Here is a 15,842-nt window from a genome sequence, read left to right as displayed (position 1 = left end):
TAGTGCAATTTATAAACAATGTTTTGTCAGTAGAATAAAATTTCCAGTGGTAAACTTATCTGCTTTTTCGACGTTATTTTACCAGTTAACTAAAAATAGGAAAGCCTTGAACCCCTTTCACTAAATTTAGTTAGTATTAAGATTCTTTTACAGGGAGTGCAGTGGAGCTGACGCTGAAATCATTAAGTATTTGATTATATCATCGCTAGTCTCACTGAACTCTTCTGAACTCTACATGTCATGTGTGGTCTGGCGTCTCCTTACCAGCAACAGGTCCCAGGTTGAAACTAGTCAATTCCCTAAAAAACACGCTCAGAGCGTCGTTGCGCGAAAGTGGTAGGGAGACACGACGTAGAACAAACAGACACCACGCAGAATGTTAGATATGATGTATTGGACTCCTGAATAAATCAAATTTGCTTTAAAAAATATGTTATTTACTGAACGCCCCTCCTACGGAGGAAGGTATTTTAAGGAAATGTATTTCACCCAACAAAGTAGTAGTTTACAAAACACTAGGAAGAGATTCTCGAGTACTGCCCATCAGTCTGGGACCGTTACTGGGTTGTATTGATAAAAAAGTTAGAAAAAACCAAGGGCGCGTGCTGCGTTTATCATAGCGTTGCTTAGTATGTGACGAGCATTTGGGAGGTGCTCAGCGAAGTCCAGTGGAAGATGCTTCAAAACAGGCATTGTATATCAAGGAGACGTTTACTGTTAAAATTTCCAGAGTGTAATTTCGAGGAATCGTCGGGAAACGTAACACTGTCCACCCGGAAAGTCCCGAGACTGATTCTACTTCTGGCGTACAAGTGACGTCAGCTCAGTGGCTACAGCGGCAGCCGTCACTAAAAGCTGTAAACAACAGAAGTACATTCGACCAGTCAGCTGTAAGAAGGCAGTGTTAACTATTGGACGTGTGGCCACTGCGTGTCAACGTTGTTGCGTCACAAATTGCTTTGGAGCAACATCTATAAGCTAAGTGTTTAAGACATTCTCCAGAATGATTTGAAACGGGATAAGTGTGTGCGAAGTCTGCCCCGCACACTTCGACTCCAGAACAAACAACGCCTGTTGTGACTTGATTGAAATGAAAAACGCGGATAATTCTTTTCAGGAAAATATCACGACGGCTGACGAGACGAGTTGTTACCAATACGAATCTATCACCACCCACATGGAGGGTCAGCACTTAAGTCAACACTTTGACGACATAACCGATAAATTTTTTCTTTTTTTTTTTTTAACTATGGGACTTAACAGCTGTGGTCATCAGTCCCCTATAACTTAGAACTACTTAAACCTAACTAACCTAAGAACATCACACGCATCCATGCCCGAGGCAGGATTCGAACCTGCGACCGTAGCGGTCGCGCGGTTCCAGACTGTAGCGCCTAGAACCGCTCGACCACATCGACCGACTGGCGCAGAAACCATGAAGCCATGGACCCAGGTTGTCAGCAAGGCACTGTGCAAGATTGTGGCTCCATGGTGATATGGGCTGTGTTTACATGGAATAGCCTGGGTCCTATGGTCAGACTGGACCAATCATTGACTGAAAGTGGGTGTGTTCGGCTACTTGGAGACGATTTACAGTCATTCATGGAGTTCATGTTCCCAAACATGTCACCGGGCCACACTTGCTCACTACTGGTTTGAGAAACATTCTGGGCAATTCGTACGAATTATTTTTCCACCAAGAACGCCCGTCATGAATCCCATCGAATATTTATGGAACTTAGTTGATAGGTCAGTTCATGTACAAAATCCTGCATATGCAATATGTCCGCAATCATGGACAACTACAGAGGCAACATGGCAGTATGGCCATTCTGTGCCCAGTGATTCATATTCGCATGACAGTCGTGGGATCTCGCGAAACGCGAGCAGCCCTATCGGTGAACGAGAAACTACAGTACCGGCAAGCAACAATTCTGTCACGATCTAATTTCGACACAGTAGACGCTTCTGCTTCTTACGAGGGGCGTGTGACGATCTTTTCATGAACAAAAAGCATCTAAAAGCTATTTATGTTTGAGAACCCTGCTGCGTAATCTTCCTTACGTGCAGAATGTTGCCATCTTTATTCACACCCTCTGTATACGCTTACGCTGAAAAACACTCTAAGACAAAACGAAACACCATGGAGGAATTATCCGAATGGGACAAAAATCGATGTATGTGGTGAACACATACAGAAGAACAAATGATCACAATTTCAGAAGTATTGGATCATTTACTCCAGAGGAAAAGCTTCACAAAATGAGCAACTCAGTAACGCATTGGTCCACCGCTGGCCCTTTGCAAGCAGTTGTTAACCTTGGCATTGATTGATATGGTTGCTGCCACATTCTATGCAACTGGTGCGTTAGATAGTCAAAATCAAGAGATAGCTGGAGAGGCCGGGCGATAATGCTGCAGACTTTCTGAACTGGGGAGAGATCCGGTGACCTTGACGGCCGAGGTAGGGTTTGTCAAGCACGAAGCCAAGCAGCAGGAAGCCTCGTCATGTGCGGGCGAGCATTTTCTAGCTGAAACGTCAGCACAGGATGGCTTGCCATGAAGGGCAACAAAACGGGGCGTAGAATATCGTCGACGTTCCACTGTGCAGTAAGGGTGCCGCAGATGACAACTAAAGGGGTCCCGCTATGAAAAGAAATGGTAAACCAGAACGTCACTCATGTTTGTTGGGCTGTATGGTGGGCGAAAGTCAGGTTGGTATCGCACCGCTGTCCAGGACGATTCCAGACTCGTCTTCGGCCTGGAATCTCATTGACTGGAGCATAATTGTGTTCAGTGATGAGTCCCGCTTTGAACTGCGGCCCGATGAAGAACGAGGAAGACGTGGCGCTCTTGCAGGGGAGCGGTAAGGCAGCGGTATTGTACGCCCCGTTATGCGGGGATATTTCAGCAATATAATGACCGACAGCACACGGCGAGAGTTCATACCGCTCTTCTTCGTGTTTCCAAACCCTACCTAGGTCGGCAAGGTCTCCTGATCTGTCGCCAATGAAGAACGTTTGGAGCATTAAAGGCACGGTCCTCCACCCATCTTGGAATTTTGACGATCTAACTCGCCAACTGGAGAGGACAGCCAACAACTCTAACAATCAATGTCAAGCCGAATAACCGGGTGCTTAAGGGCGAGAGGTGGACCAAGGCATCGTTGAGTTGTTAAATTTGTGGAGCTCTTTCTCTTAGGCTACTGGCCACTAAAATTGCTTCACCACGAAGATGACGTGCTACAGACGCGAAATTTAACCGACAGGAAGAAGATGCTGTCATATGCAAATGATTAGTTTTTCAGAGCATTCACACGAGGTTGGCGCCGGTGGCGACACCTACAACGTGCTGCCATGAGGAAAGTTTCCAACCGATTTCTCATACACAAACAGCAGTTGACCGGCGTGGCCTGGTGAAACGTTGTGATGCCTCGTGTAAGGAGGAGAAATGCGTACCATCACGTTTCCGACTTCGATAAAGGTCGGATCGTAACCTTTCGCGATTGCGGTTTATCGTATCGCGCCATTGCTGCTCGCGTTGGTCGAGATCCAATCACTGTTAGCAGAATATGGAATCGGTAGGATCAGGAAGGTAATACGGAACGCCGTGCTGGATCCCAACGGCCTCGTATCACTAGGAGTCGAGATGACAGGCATCTTATTCGCATAGCTGTAACGGATCGTGCAGCCACGTCTCGATCCCTGAGCCAACAGATGGGGACGTTAGCAAGACACAACCATCTGCACGAACAGTTCGACGACGTTTGCAGCAGCATGGACTATCAGCTCGGAGACCATGGCTGCGGTTACCCTTGACGCTGCATCACAGACAGTAGCGCCAGCGATGGTGTACTCAACAACGAACCTAGGTGCACGAATGGCGAAACGTCATTTTTTCGGATGAATCCAGGTTCTGTTTACAACATCATGATGATCGCATCGGTGTTTGGCGACATCGCGGTGAACGCACATTGGAAGCGTGTATTCGTCATCGCCATACTGGCGTATCACCCGCCATGATGGTATGGGTTACACGTCTCGGTCACCTCTTGTTCGCATGGACGGTACTTTGAACAGTGGACGTTACATTTCATATGTGTTACGACCCGTGTCTCTACCCTTCATTCGATCCCTGCGAAACCCTACATTTCAGGAGGATAATGCACGACCGCATGTTGCAGGTCCTGTACGGGCCTTTCTGGATACAGAAAATGTTCGACTGCTGCCCTGGCCAGCACATTCTCCAGTTCTCTCACCAATTGAAAACATCTGGTCAATGGTGGCCGAGCAACTGGCTCGTCGCAATACGCCAGTCACTACTCTTGATGAACTGTGGTATCATGTTGAAGCTGCATGGGCAGCTGTACCTGCACACGCCATCCAAGCTCTGTTTAACTCAATGCCAGGCGTACCAAGGCCGTTATTACGGCCAGAGTCGGTTGTTCTGGATACTGGTTTCTCAGGATCTATGCACCCAAACTGCGTGAAAATGTTATCACATGTCAGTTCTAGTATAATAGATTTGTCCAATGAATACCCGTTTATCATCTTCTTGGTGTATCAATTTTAATGGTTAGTAGTGTAAATAAGTCATACAATTTATGAAATTTCAATCATTTGTTTGGTTCTACATGTGCATCACATCTACAGATTTTAGTACTATTCGGATAATTTCATTTTGTGGTGCGTCTTTTTTTCTTCTTGGAGTGTAGCTGTCATTTGAATACGATAGCGTGTAGTACGCTTCATGCCGATTGTCGGATGCCGTCTTCACAGTGCTGCAATTGTATCGGGCAGCAGTGTACTGCTGTTGGACGAAATTATTAGGGCGCAGTCGCAGACCAGCTGCGTGCTCACCCCCAGAGAGCTGGGCAGGCGAGAGCCGGGTGTTGCAGGCCCGCGCCACGCCCTGTTCCATTCCTGGCCTCCGCGGTGTCATTAGCGTCCAGGGGTCGGGGCAAAGGGGCGGTGGCGGTGGTGGGCGGCTGCGATTTTTCGCCCGCACTTCCAGCGCTGCGGCTTGTTTTGCAGGCTCTTAATTTCCTCGGCTCTGTCTCTCGCCGCCGGATCTGTAATATTTTTACACGATCGCATTACACTCCGAGGCTATCTTCTCCGCTATTCGTTTTTACGGCTTTGTTTTTAGTGTTTCGCTGAGTTGCTGCCGTTATCTCTGTGTTTATTAAAGGTTTTTATGCCCGCCCTTTTTTATATTTGTAGCTAAAGGCCTGTGGCACAGATAAGGTAATGAGAATTGCTTTCGTCGTTGCTGCGTTCCCGTTGTTTAAAACCAATGTTGCCGTAACTCCGACCTAAGTGGCCCCACGGCGTAAAATGAAGTTGGAGTGGAGAGTTTGGTGCAATTCAGTATCGAGCGATATGCGTGCAAGTGCTTGATGCTCATCAGGCGTTTTATGATACGGTAGGAGTGGCTTCCGAGACGAGGCCTTTCTCTCAGTAGCCGTTCTTCACAACGTAAAGCAAAGAAAGAAACGTGCTCACTTGCTTCCGCCTAGCGTTTCAAAAGTGTAACAGCATGAGATAGGTGACAGTGATGTGAGGTGGTTCACGACAGTGTCTTGCGTATGATGTTTATGATCATCACCTACAATGTTGCATTACGTCACTCCATGGGACTTTATGAGGACGTTAGGTTTTTAAAACGGGACATTAGCAAAACATCTGCCGATAAGTACCTTTATTCCGGAACGTCTTGTGCCCTTTCCCGCCAGATAGTGTTCCTGCGCAGCATACACACTTTCTTTTATATACAGGGTGTTACAAAAAGGTACGGCCAAACTTTCAGGAAACATTCCTCATTCCTCACACACAAAGAAAGAAAATATGTTTTGTGGACATGTGTCCGGAAACGCTTACTTTCCATGTTAGAGCTCATTATATTACTTCTCTTCAAATCACATTAATCCTGGAATGGAAACACACAGCAACAGAACGTACCAGCGTGACTTCAAACACTTTGTTACAGGAAATGTTCAAAATTTCCTCCGTTAGCGAGGATACATGCATCCACCCTCCGTCGCATGGAATCCCTGATGCGCTGATGCAGCCCTGGAGAATGTCGTATAGTATCACAGCCGTCCACAATACGAGCACCAAGAGTCTCTACATTTGGTACCGGGATTGCGTAGACAAGAGCTTTCAAATGCCCCCATAAATGGAAGTCAAGAGGGTTGAGGTCAGGAGAGCGTGGATGCCATGGAATTGGTCCGCCTCTACCAATCCATCGATCAGCGAATCTGTTGTTGAGAAGCGTACGAACACTTCGAGTGAAATGTGCAGGAGCTCCATCGTGCATGAACCACATGTTGTGTCGTACTTGTAAAGGCACATGTTCTAGCAGCACAGGTAAAGTATCCCGTATGAAATCATGATAACGTGCTCCATTGAGCGTAGGTGGAAGAACATGGCGCCCAATAAAGACATCACCAACAATGCCTGCCCAAACGTTCACAGAAAATCTGTGTTGACAACGCGATTGCACAATTGCGTGCGGATTCTCGTCAGCCCACACATGTTGATTGTGAAAATTTACAATTTGATCACGTTGGAATGAAGCCTCATCCCTAAAGAGAACATTTGCACTAAAATGTGGATTGACACATTGTTGGATGAACCATTCGCAGAAGTGTACCCGTGGAGAGCAATCAGCTGCTGATAGTGCCTGCACAAGCTGTACATGGTATGGAAACAACTGGTTCTCCCGTAGCACTCTCCATACAGTGACGTAGTCAACGTTACCTTGTACAGCAGCAACTTCTGTGACGCTGACATTAGGGTTACCGTCAACTGCACGAAGAATTGCCTCGTCCATTGCAGATGTCCTCGTCGTTCTAGGTCTTTCCCAGTCGCGAGTCATAGGCTGAGATGTTCCGTGCTCCCTAAGACGCCGATCAATTGCTTCGAACGTCTTCCTGTCGGGACACCTTCGTTCTGGAAATCTGTCTCGATACAAACATACCGCACCACGGCTATTGCCCCGTGCTAATCCATACATCAAATGGGCATTTGCCAACTTCGCATTTGTAAACATTGCACTGACTGCAAAACCACGTTCGTGATGAACACTAACCTGTTGATGCTACGTACTGATGTGCTTGATGCTAGTACTGTAGAGCAATGAGTCGCATGTCAACACAAGCACCGAAGTCAACATTACCTTCCTTCAATTGGGCCAACTGGCGGTGAATCGAGGAAGTACAGTACATACTGACGAAACTAAAATGAGCTCTAACATGGAAATTACGCGTTTCCGGACACATGTCCACATAACAACTTTTTTGTATTTGTGTGTGAGGAATGTTTCCTGAAAGTTTGGCCGTACCTTTTCGTAACACCCTGTATAGATCCATAAGAGGATTCTATCATTTCGGTACTAAGTGCAATAGTCAACTGCACTTCGAGATTGCTAAATCTACATTTGCGCTCCACAACACACCTAATTATGTGTACCATTCCAACTTTCCTGCACCACCCCCGTCCCCCGTTTCTGTTCCAGCAGCGAGTGGCCCGCCAGAAGAACGATAGTTGACGAGCCTCCGAGTGAGTTTTGATCATCCTGATTCTACGTTCATGGTCTTTTCGTGAGATGTACGCAGAAGGAAGCGATGTATTATCTGATTCATCCTGAACCGTTACTATCGGAATTTTAGTAGTAAACTACACCGTGACATGCAACGGCTCTCTTGTAGTGTCTGACGCCAGGGTTCGATCAGCACCTTGGTGACGCTTTCGGTCTTACTAAATAAACCTGTGACGGAACGCTAGTACACTGAAGAGCTAAAGAAACTAGTACACTTGCCTGATATCGTGTATGCTCCCCTCTAGTAATCAGAAGTGCCGCAACACCATATGGCATGGACTCGACTAATGTCTGAAGTAGTGCTGGAGGGAACTGACATCATGAATCCTGCAGGGCTGTTCATAAATCCATAAGAGTACGAGGGGGTGGAGATCTCTTCTGAACAGCAGGTCGCAAGGCATCCAAGATGTGTTCAATAATATTCATGTCTGAAAAGTTTGGTGGCCAGCGGAAGTGTTTAAGCTCAGAAGAGTGTTCCTGGAGCCGCTCTGTACCAATTCTGGACGTGTGGGGTGACTCACTGTCCGGCTGGAATTGTCCAAGTCCGTCGGAATGCACAATCGACAAGAATGGATGCAGGTGATCAGACAGGATGCCTACGTAAGTGTCACCTGTTGAGAGTCGTATCTTGACGTATCAGGGGTCCCACATCAGTCCAACTGCACATGCCCCACACCATTAGAGAGCCTCCACCAGCTTGAACAGTCCCCTGCTGACATGCAGGGTCCATGGATTCGTGAGGGTGTCTCCATATCCGTGCACGTCCATCCGCTCGATACAATGTGAAACGAGACTCGTCAGGCGAGGCAACATGTTTCCAGTAATCAACAGTCCAATGTCGGTGTTGACAGGCCCAGGCGAGGCGTAAATCTTTGTGTCGTGCAGTCATCAAGGGTACACGAGTGGGCCTTCGGCTCCGAAAGACCATATCGATGATGTTTCGTTGAATGGTTAGCACGCTGACACTTATTGATGACCAAGCATTGAAATCCGCAGCAATTTGCGGAAGGGTTGCACTTCTGTCACGTTGAACGATTCTCTTCAATCGTTGTTTGCCAGAGGTATACGTGCCCTTAATCCTGCTGCAGGCAGACTGTTCCAAATGGTCGCTGGTGACACAGCCCGAATTTCATCCCTGCATGATTTTCGGTCACATACCGCCACTCTCACAGTATGTCAATCTTGACGTGCGTCTGCACTATGCGGACATCCAGAACCCGATCTGCGAGGTGAACGAATGTTCCACAGATCCCTGCTGAAAGCAGGAACACAACACCGATCCATTGTCCCCAATATGTACTGCTATCCTTCGATACGTCCATCGAACTTGCTGCAGGCCCACAATGCGACCTCGTTCAAATCGTTGAAAGAGTACGTCCTCTTCGGCGGTGTTTGGTTGTGCCTTAGAATGAATGTTGGAAACACTGTTCACCTCTAAAGTCAGCACACACACTGCCTGGAGGGTCAAGTCAGAGAGCGCAAACCCGGTCTACTGATTGTCATCTGATTCCGATGACGGTGATGAATGAAACACCAATAGAAAAACTCCTCAGTATGCGTGTCCTATAGCTTCGTGCTACGGAACACTGTCTCTGAGGGTGCTGCGCTTTTTTCTGACAGTGTGTAACAGCATCAGCCTCAAAAAGTCTCTTGAAACTTCCGATGTTATCCATTGGATCGCTAATATGTAATCTGTCAGCAGGTCTTTCCATAAGTTTAATAAACACAACAGATACAAATAACACAGGCTGTATTCGTCACTATTTACAACAGTCTGGCAATACCGGGGTAAGTTTTCGATTCCGCGACTGTAGAAATCAAGTGATTTTGAGCCGAAGAATTTGTCGATCCATGTTCGGAGCGCATTTTCATCCGGAGGGGAAGTTCCTTGAAGGTTGTTCGATAGAGAGCGGAAAACGTGAAAATTTGATGGCACAAGATCAGGTGAATAAGATAGGTGCGGAATTACTTCCCAGCTTAACTCCTGTAAAGTGTTTTATGTCAGTCTAGCAAAACGCGAGCGGGTGTTATTGTGAAGTGGCATCATTTCACGCAGACTTCCTAGTCGTTGAAACTCTCTGGCAGATTAAAACTCTGTGCCGGATCGAGACTCGAACTCGGGACCTTTGCCTTTCGCGGGCAAGTGCTCTACCAACTGAGCTACCCAAGCACGACTCACGCCCCGTCCTCACAGCTTTACTTCTGCCAGTACCTCGTCTCCTACCTTCCAAACTTAACAGAAGCTCTCCTGCTAACCTTGCAGAACTAGCACTCCTAAAAGAAAGGATACTGCGGAGACACGGCTTAGCCACAGCCTGGGGTATGTTTCAAGAATGAAATTTTCACTCTGCAGCGGTGTCTACGCCGATATGAAACTTCCTGGCAAAGTCCCTAATGTCGAAATAATGCTCATTAAAACCATTTCTTGCTGTAGTGTGCCCAATGGTATTATCCCCATTTCTGGCTGCCTCCTGTGCTGGCACCCCTCTATTGACCTGTAACTGAAGACAAAGTCGAAAATATTCCGATTTCTCCATTTTGTACTGTTCACAGCTCTACTCACTACCTCCAGTTGACAAAACGAAAAGATGAAAAATCAAACAACGTGAACTAGAAATAAAAAATGATAGTCTATGAGAGCGGAAAAGGTGAAAATCTGATGGCACAACATCAGGTGAATAAGATAGGTGCGCAATTACTTCTCAGCCTAACTCCTGCATAGCAGAATGCGAGCGGGTGTTATTGTGAAGTGGCATCATTTCACGCAGACTTCCTGGTCGTTGAAACTGTCTAGCAGATTAAAGATGTGTGCCGGACCGAGACTCGAACTAAGCACTTTGCCTGTCGCGGGCAAGGGCTCTACCGACTGAGCTACCCAACCACGACTCACAACCCGTCCGCACAGCTTCAATTCTGCCAGTACCTCGTCTCCTACCTTCCAAACTACACAGAAGCTCTTTTGCGAACCTTGCAGAATTAGCACTCCTGGAAGAAAGGATACTGCGAAGACACGGCTTAGCCACAGCCTGGGGTATGTTTCCAGAATGAGATTTTCAGCCGGCCGGAGTGGCCGAGCGGTTCTAGGCGCTACAGTTTGGAACCGCGCTAATTCTACGGTCGCAGGTTCGAATCCTGCCTCGGGCATGGATGTGTGTGATGTTCAGAGGTTAGTTAGGTTTAAGTAGTTCTAAGTTCTAGGGGACTGATGACCACAGCAGTAAGTCCCGTAGTGCTCAGAGCCATTTGAACCATTTTTGAGTTTTTCACTCTGCAGCGGAGTGTGCGCTGATATGAAAATTCCTAGCAATGTCCCTAATGTCAAAACAATGCTCCTTAAAACCATTTTCTTGTTGTGGTCTTTCCAATGACATTACCCCCATTTCGGGCTGCCTCCGATGTATTGACCCGTAACTGAAGACTAGGTCGGAAATGTTCCGATTTCTCCACTTGGCATCGTATTTTGTACTGTTCACAGCTCTACTCACTATCTCCAATTGACAAAATGAAAAGATGAAAAATCAAACAACAACAGTGAACTAGAAATAAAAAATGACAGTCGATAAATAAACCTATAGGAACCGGAATACCAACATGCAAGACAAAAACACTAAGAACTTACGCACCTGGCTAGTAAAATAAATGAGCTCTAAGCAAGGCTGCTGCCTTGAAAGCTGTTGACGAGGGAGAATAAGACAGGAAAGTTGAGTAACTGGTTCTAGTGGTGTCGTACGTCCGAACAATGTCCTGAGAGCAGTCGGCAGGCGGTCACTTTGAGTAGGGTGGTGCACTTTAGAGTCTAGCTGTGGAGCCGGGTCGGGGGAAGAAGGGGAGTGGAGGCGAAATGAGAATCAGCGGAGAGTGTAAACAGCGTGCGGCCGGGGTCACGGCAGCAGCAGCCGCGCCGCCCATGCCTTATTCAGCGGCCTGGGGCCGATCGCTGCCGTGCGGGGGAGGAGGGGTAGTGGAGGACAGCCGTCCTGCCGCCGAGCCGCCGTGAATTCTGCACGACTCCAGTCTCACAGAGTTATCTCCGGCCTGTGCCAGCTCTGCCACAACCGACAGCTCATGTCCCACGTTCAATTACTCCGATGGAACCGCGGTCCCGACTACTTTCAACAGAAATAGAGAAATATTTGTTGCCTCTTGCCTTCACTCTAGTGATGCCACATACAAGGACTATGCGGAGAGTAAGGAGGGATGGGTCGCGTAATAGAACCCAGTACGTTGTCCTCGATGGTGAGTGTTCATCGGAGGTGAGGGTATCATCTGGAGTGCCTCGGGGAAGTGTGGTAGGTCCGCTGTTGTTTTCTATATACATAAATGATCTTTTGGATAGGGTGAATAGCAATGTGCGGCTGTTTGCTGATGATGCTGTGGTGTACGGGAAGGTGTCGTCGTTGAGTGACTGTAGGAGGATACAAGATGACTTGGACAGGATTTATGATTGGTGAAAAGAATGGCAGCTAACTCTAAACATAGATAAATGTAAATTAATGCAGATGAATAGGAAAAAGAACCTCGTAATTACTTCATTAGTAGTGTAGCGCTTGACACAGCCACGTCGATTAAATATTTGGGCGTAACATTGCAGAGCGATATGAAGTGGGACAAGCATGTAATGGCAGTTGTGGGGAAGGCGGATAGTCGTCTTCGGTTCATTGGTAGAATTTTGGGAAGATGTGGTTCATCTGTAAAGGAGACCGCTTATAAAACACTAATACGACCTATTCTTGAGTATTGCTCGAGCGTTTGGGATCCTTATCAGGTCGGATTGAGGAAGGACAGAGAAACAATTCAGAGGCGGGCTGCTAGATTTGTTACTGGTAAGTTTGATCATCACGCGAGTGTTACGGAAATGCTTCAGGAACTCGGGTGGGAGTCTCTAGAGGAAAGGAGGCGTTCTTTTCCTGAATCGCTACTGAGGAAATTTAGAGAATCAGCATTTGAGGCTGACTGCCGCCAACTTATATTTCGCGGAAAGACCATAAAGATAAGATAAGAGAAATTAGGGCTCGTACAGAGGCATACAGACAGCCATTTTTCCCTCGTTCTGTTTGGGAGTGGAACAGGGAGAGAAGATGCTAGTTGTGATACGAGGTACTCTCCGCCACGCACCGTATGGTGGATTGCGGAGTATGTATGTAGATGTAGATGTAATGGAAACCACAGTGCAAATCAAAACTCTTTTATTTGCAATAGTTAGCTACACCTTGAAGCTAGTTCTCCACATAGTCGCCGCTCCGACTTAGACAGCATCGTAGCTTTGTACCAAATTTCCAAAACCCTCGTCAAAGAAGGCAGCCTCCTACGATTTCTTACAAATTTTTGCGTTGGACTGCAGCTTGTTGTCTGTGCCAAAATTTTGTCTTTTCATCTGAGCAGAGATGAAAAAGAAGGAATCAAGTCCGGGCAGTATTGTGGACGATCAAACAGTTCCCAACGGAAACGCTGCAAGAGCTTGCTCACTGCCCTGCAGTGTGCGGTTCAGCATTGTCATGAGGAAGGAAATACATGGAAGGTACGTTATGTGGGGTTACATGACATCAGGCGAAATCTCTCGGCAGGCAACCGTACTTGGCGGGAAACACTATTCTCCTAGGCATCATTAGGCGCTCACTGTGATCTCAGATCATAGAAGAGCGACATGGCGCCATCTACGGGCATACAAGAGACACTGCTCAACACATCAGTGCAAAGCTTCATCGGATTTTCACTTCGGTTTCCATTTCGTGACCTATCGTTTCTTACTTTCCGAACATTCCGCGTGCAGTTTTCAGAAAGTCGGGACCTATGAGGTTGCTCATGAAAAAACTAATCGGACAGGGACGTAAAGTAACAATTAACAACAAAATAAAGGATAAGAGCAAGTAAAAATCGCACTTTGAGGGTTTCGTAAAACTTAATTATGTGTGTACACAGTTCTTCTATACAGGGTGGTCCATTGATAGTGATCGGGCCAAATATCTCACGAAATAAGCATCAAACGAAAAAACTACAAAGAACGAAACTCGTCTAGCTTGAAGGGGGAAACCAGATGGCGCTATGATTGGCCCTCTAGTTGGCGCTGCCATGGGTCAAACGGATACCAACTGCGTTTTTTTTTAAATAGGAACCCTCATTTCTTATTGCATATTCGTGTAGTACGTAAAGAAATATGAATGTTTTAGTTGGACCACTTTTTTCGCTTTCTGATAGATGGCGCTGTAGTAGTCACAAACGTATAAGTACGTGGTATCACGTGACATTCCGCCAGTGCAGAAGGTATTTGCTTCGTGGTACATTACCCGTGTTAAAATGGACCGTTTTCCAATTGCGGAAAAGGTCGATATCGTGTTGATGTATGGCTATTGTGATCAAAATGCCCAACGGGCGTGTGCTATGTATGCTGCTCGGTATCCTGAACGACACCATCCAAGTGTCCGGACCGTTCACCGGATAGTTGCGTTATTTAAGGAAACAGGAACTGTTCAGCCACATGTGAAACGTCAACCACGACCTGCAACAAATGATGATGCCCAAGTAGGTGCTTTAGCTGCTGTCGCGGCTAATCCGCACACCAGTAGCAGACAAATTGCGCGATAATCGAGAATCTCAAAAACGTCGGTGTTGAGAATGCTACATCAACATACATTGCCCCCCCCCACCATATTTCTATGCACCAGGAATTGCATGGCGACGACTTTGAACGTCGTGTACAGTTCTGCCACTGGGCACAAGAGAAATTCCGGGACGATGGCAGAATTTTTACGCGTTTTATTTAGCGACGAAGCGTCATTCACCAACAGCGGTAACGTAAATCGGCATAATATGCACTATTGGGCAACGGAACATCCACGATGGCTGCGACAAGTGGAACATCGGCGACCTTGGCTCGTTAATGTATGGTGCGGCATTATGGGAGGAAGGATAATTGGCGCCCATATTATCGATGGCATTCTAAATGGCGCAATGTATGCTGATTTCCTACGTAATGTTCTACCGATGTTACACTGCATGACAGAATGGCGATGTGCTTCCAACATGATCGATGTCCGGCACATAGCTCGCGTACGGTTGAAGCGGTACTGAATAGCACATTTCATGACGTCCACCGGATCTGACGTCCCCGGATTTCTTTCTGTGGAGAAAGTTGAAGGATATTTGATAACATGATCCACCGACAACGCCTGACGACATGCATCAGCGCATTGTCAAGGCATGTGCGAACATTACAGAAGGCGAACTACTCGCAGTTGAGAGGAATGTCGTTACACACATTGCCAAATGCATTGAGGTTGACGGACATCATTTTGAGCATTTATTGCATTAATGTGGTATTTACAGGTAATCACGCTGTATGAAATGATAAATTCTCAAAGGTACATGTATCACATTGGAACAACCGAAATACAATGTTCAAACGTACCTATATTCTGTATTTTAATTTAAAAAACCTGCCTGTTACCAACTGTTCGTCTAAAATTATGAGCCATGTGTTTGTGACTATTACAGCGCTATCTATCACAAAGCGAAAAAGTGGTCCAACTAAAATAGTCGTGGTTCATGGTGTGGGTTCCTGTAGTCATGTCCTAGTTCATGAACCACGGGCAACGTATGATGGCCAAGTAAGTGGTCCCGACAGTCGGGATACCATCTCGGACATATTCTGAGTCGTGGTCACCTTTGTGCTCATACGGCAAAGACTACCAAATCCACCGGTTAGTCCCTCAACCGTTAGGGGTAAAACCCAATGGGACTCGGGGCAAGTAAGACTAGCAACCTGCTTCCCTGGTAGTTTAAATATGATGCTGGCAACAATCACAGCAAAATGCCTCGGACCTTTGGAGGTGACGGAGTCCCACCTCTAACTGACAAACCAGGGACTCCTAAGATACGACCTGGCAAACAAATGGTAGTGAGATGGGGAGCTATTAATATCAATGGGGGCTACTCTGGGAAGAAGGTAGAGCTGGCAGAGGCTGCAAGTAAGCTGGGGCTCGACGTTTTAGCTGTTAGTGACATTCGGGTAAGGAGTGAGAAAGAAGAGGAAGTGGGAGAATACAAGGTCTACCTGTCAGGAGTCAAAGCAGGAACAGCACAATGGGGTGTAGGGCTTTACATAAGGAAAGAAATGGAACTCAGCGTAGTTGCAATAAGGTATGTAAACGAGCGACTGATGTGGATAGATCTGACAGTGTCTATCAAGAAAATTAGGATTGTGTCAGTATATTCGCATTGGGAAGGGACAGATCAAGATAAGA

The 15,842-nt window shown here is 46.7% G+C and overlaps 1 protein-coding gene across 4 annotated transcripts in view; it reads right to left on the bottom strand.

The window, feature by feature from the left end:
* Positions 1–15,842, bottom strand: part of LOC126473336 (complexin) — a 710,430-nt gene that overhangs the window by 86,897 nt on the left and 607,691 nt on the right. The window lies entirely within an intron of this gene.

Source organism: Schistocerca serialis, chromosome 4 (assembly GCF_023864345.2).
Source record: "Schistocerca serialis cubense isolate TAMUIC-IGC-003099 chromosome 4, iqSchSeri2.2, whole genome shotgun sequence".
Taxonomy (NCBI): Eukaryota; Metazoa; Arthropoda; class Insecta; order Orthoptera; family Acrididae; genus Schistocerca; species Schistocerca serialis.
Note: the sequence above shows the minus strand (reverse complement) of the source record. Positions and strands in the feature narration are given on the sequence as shown.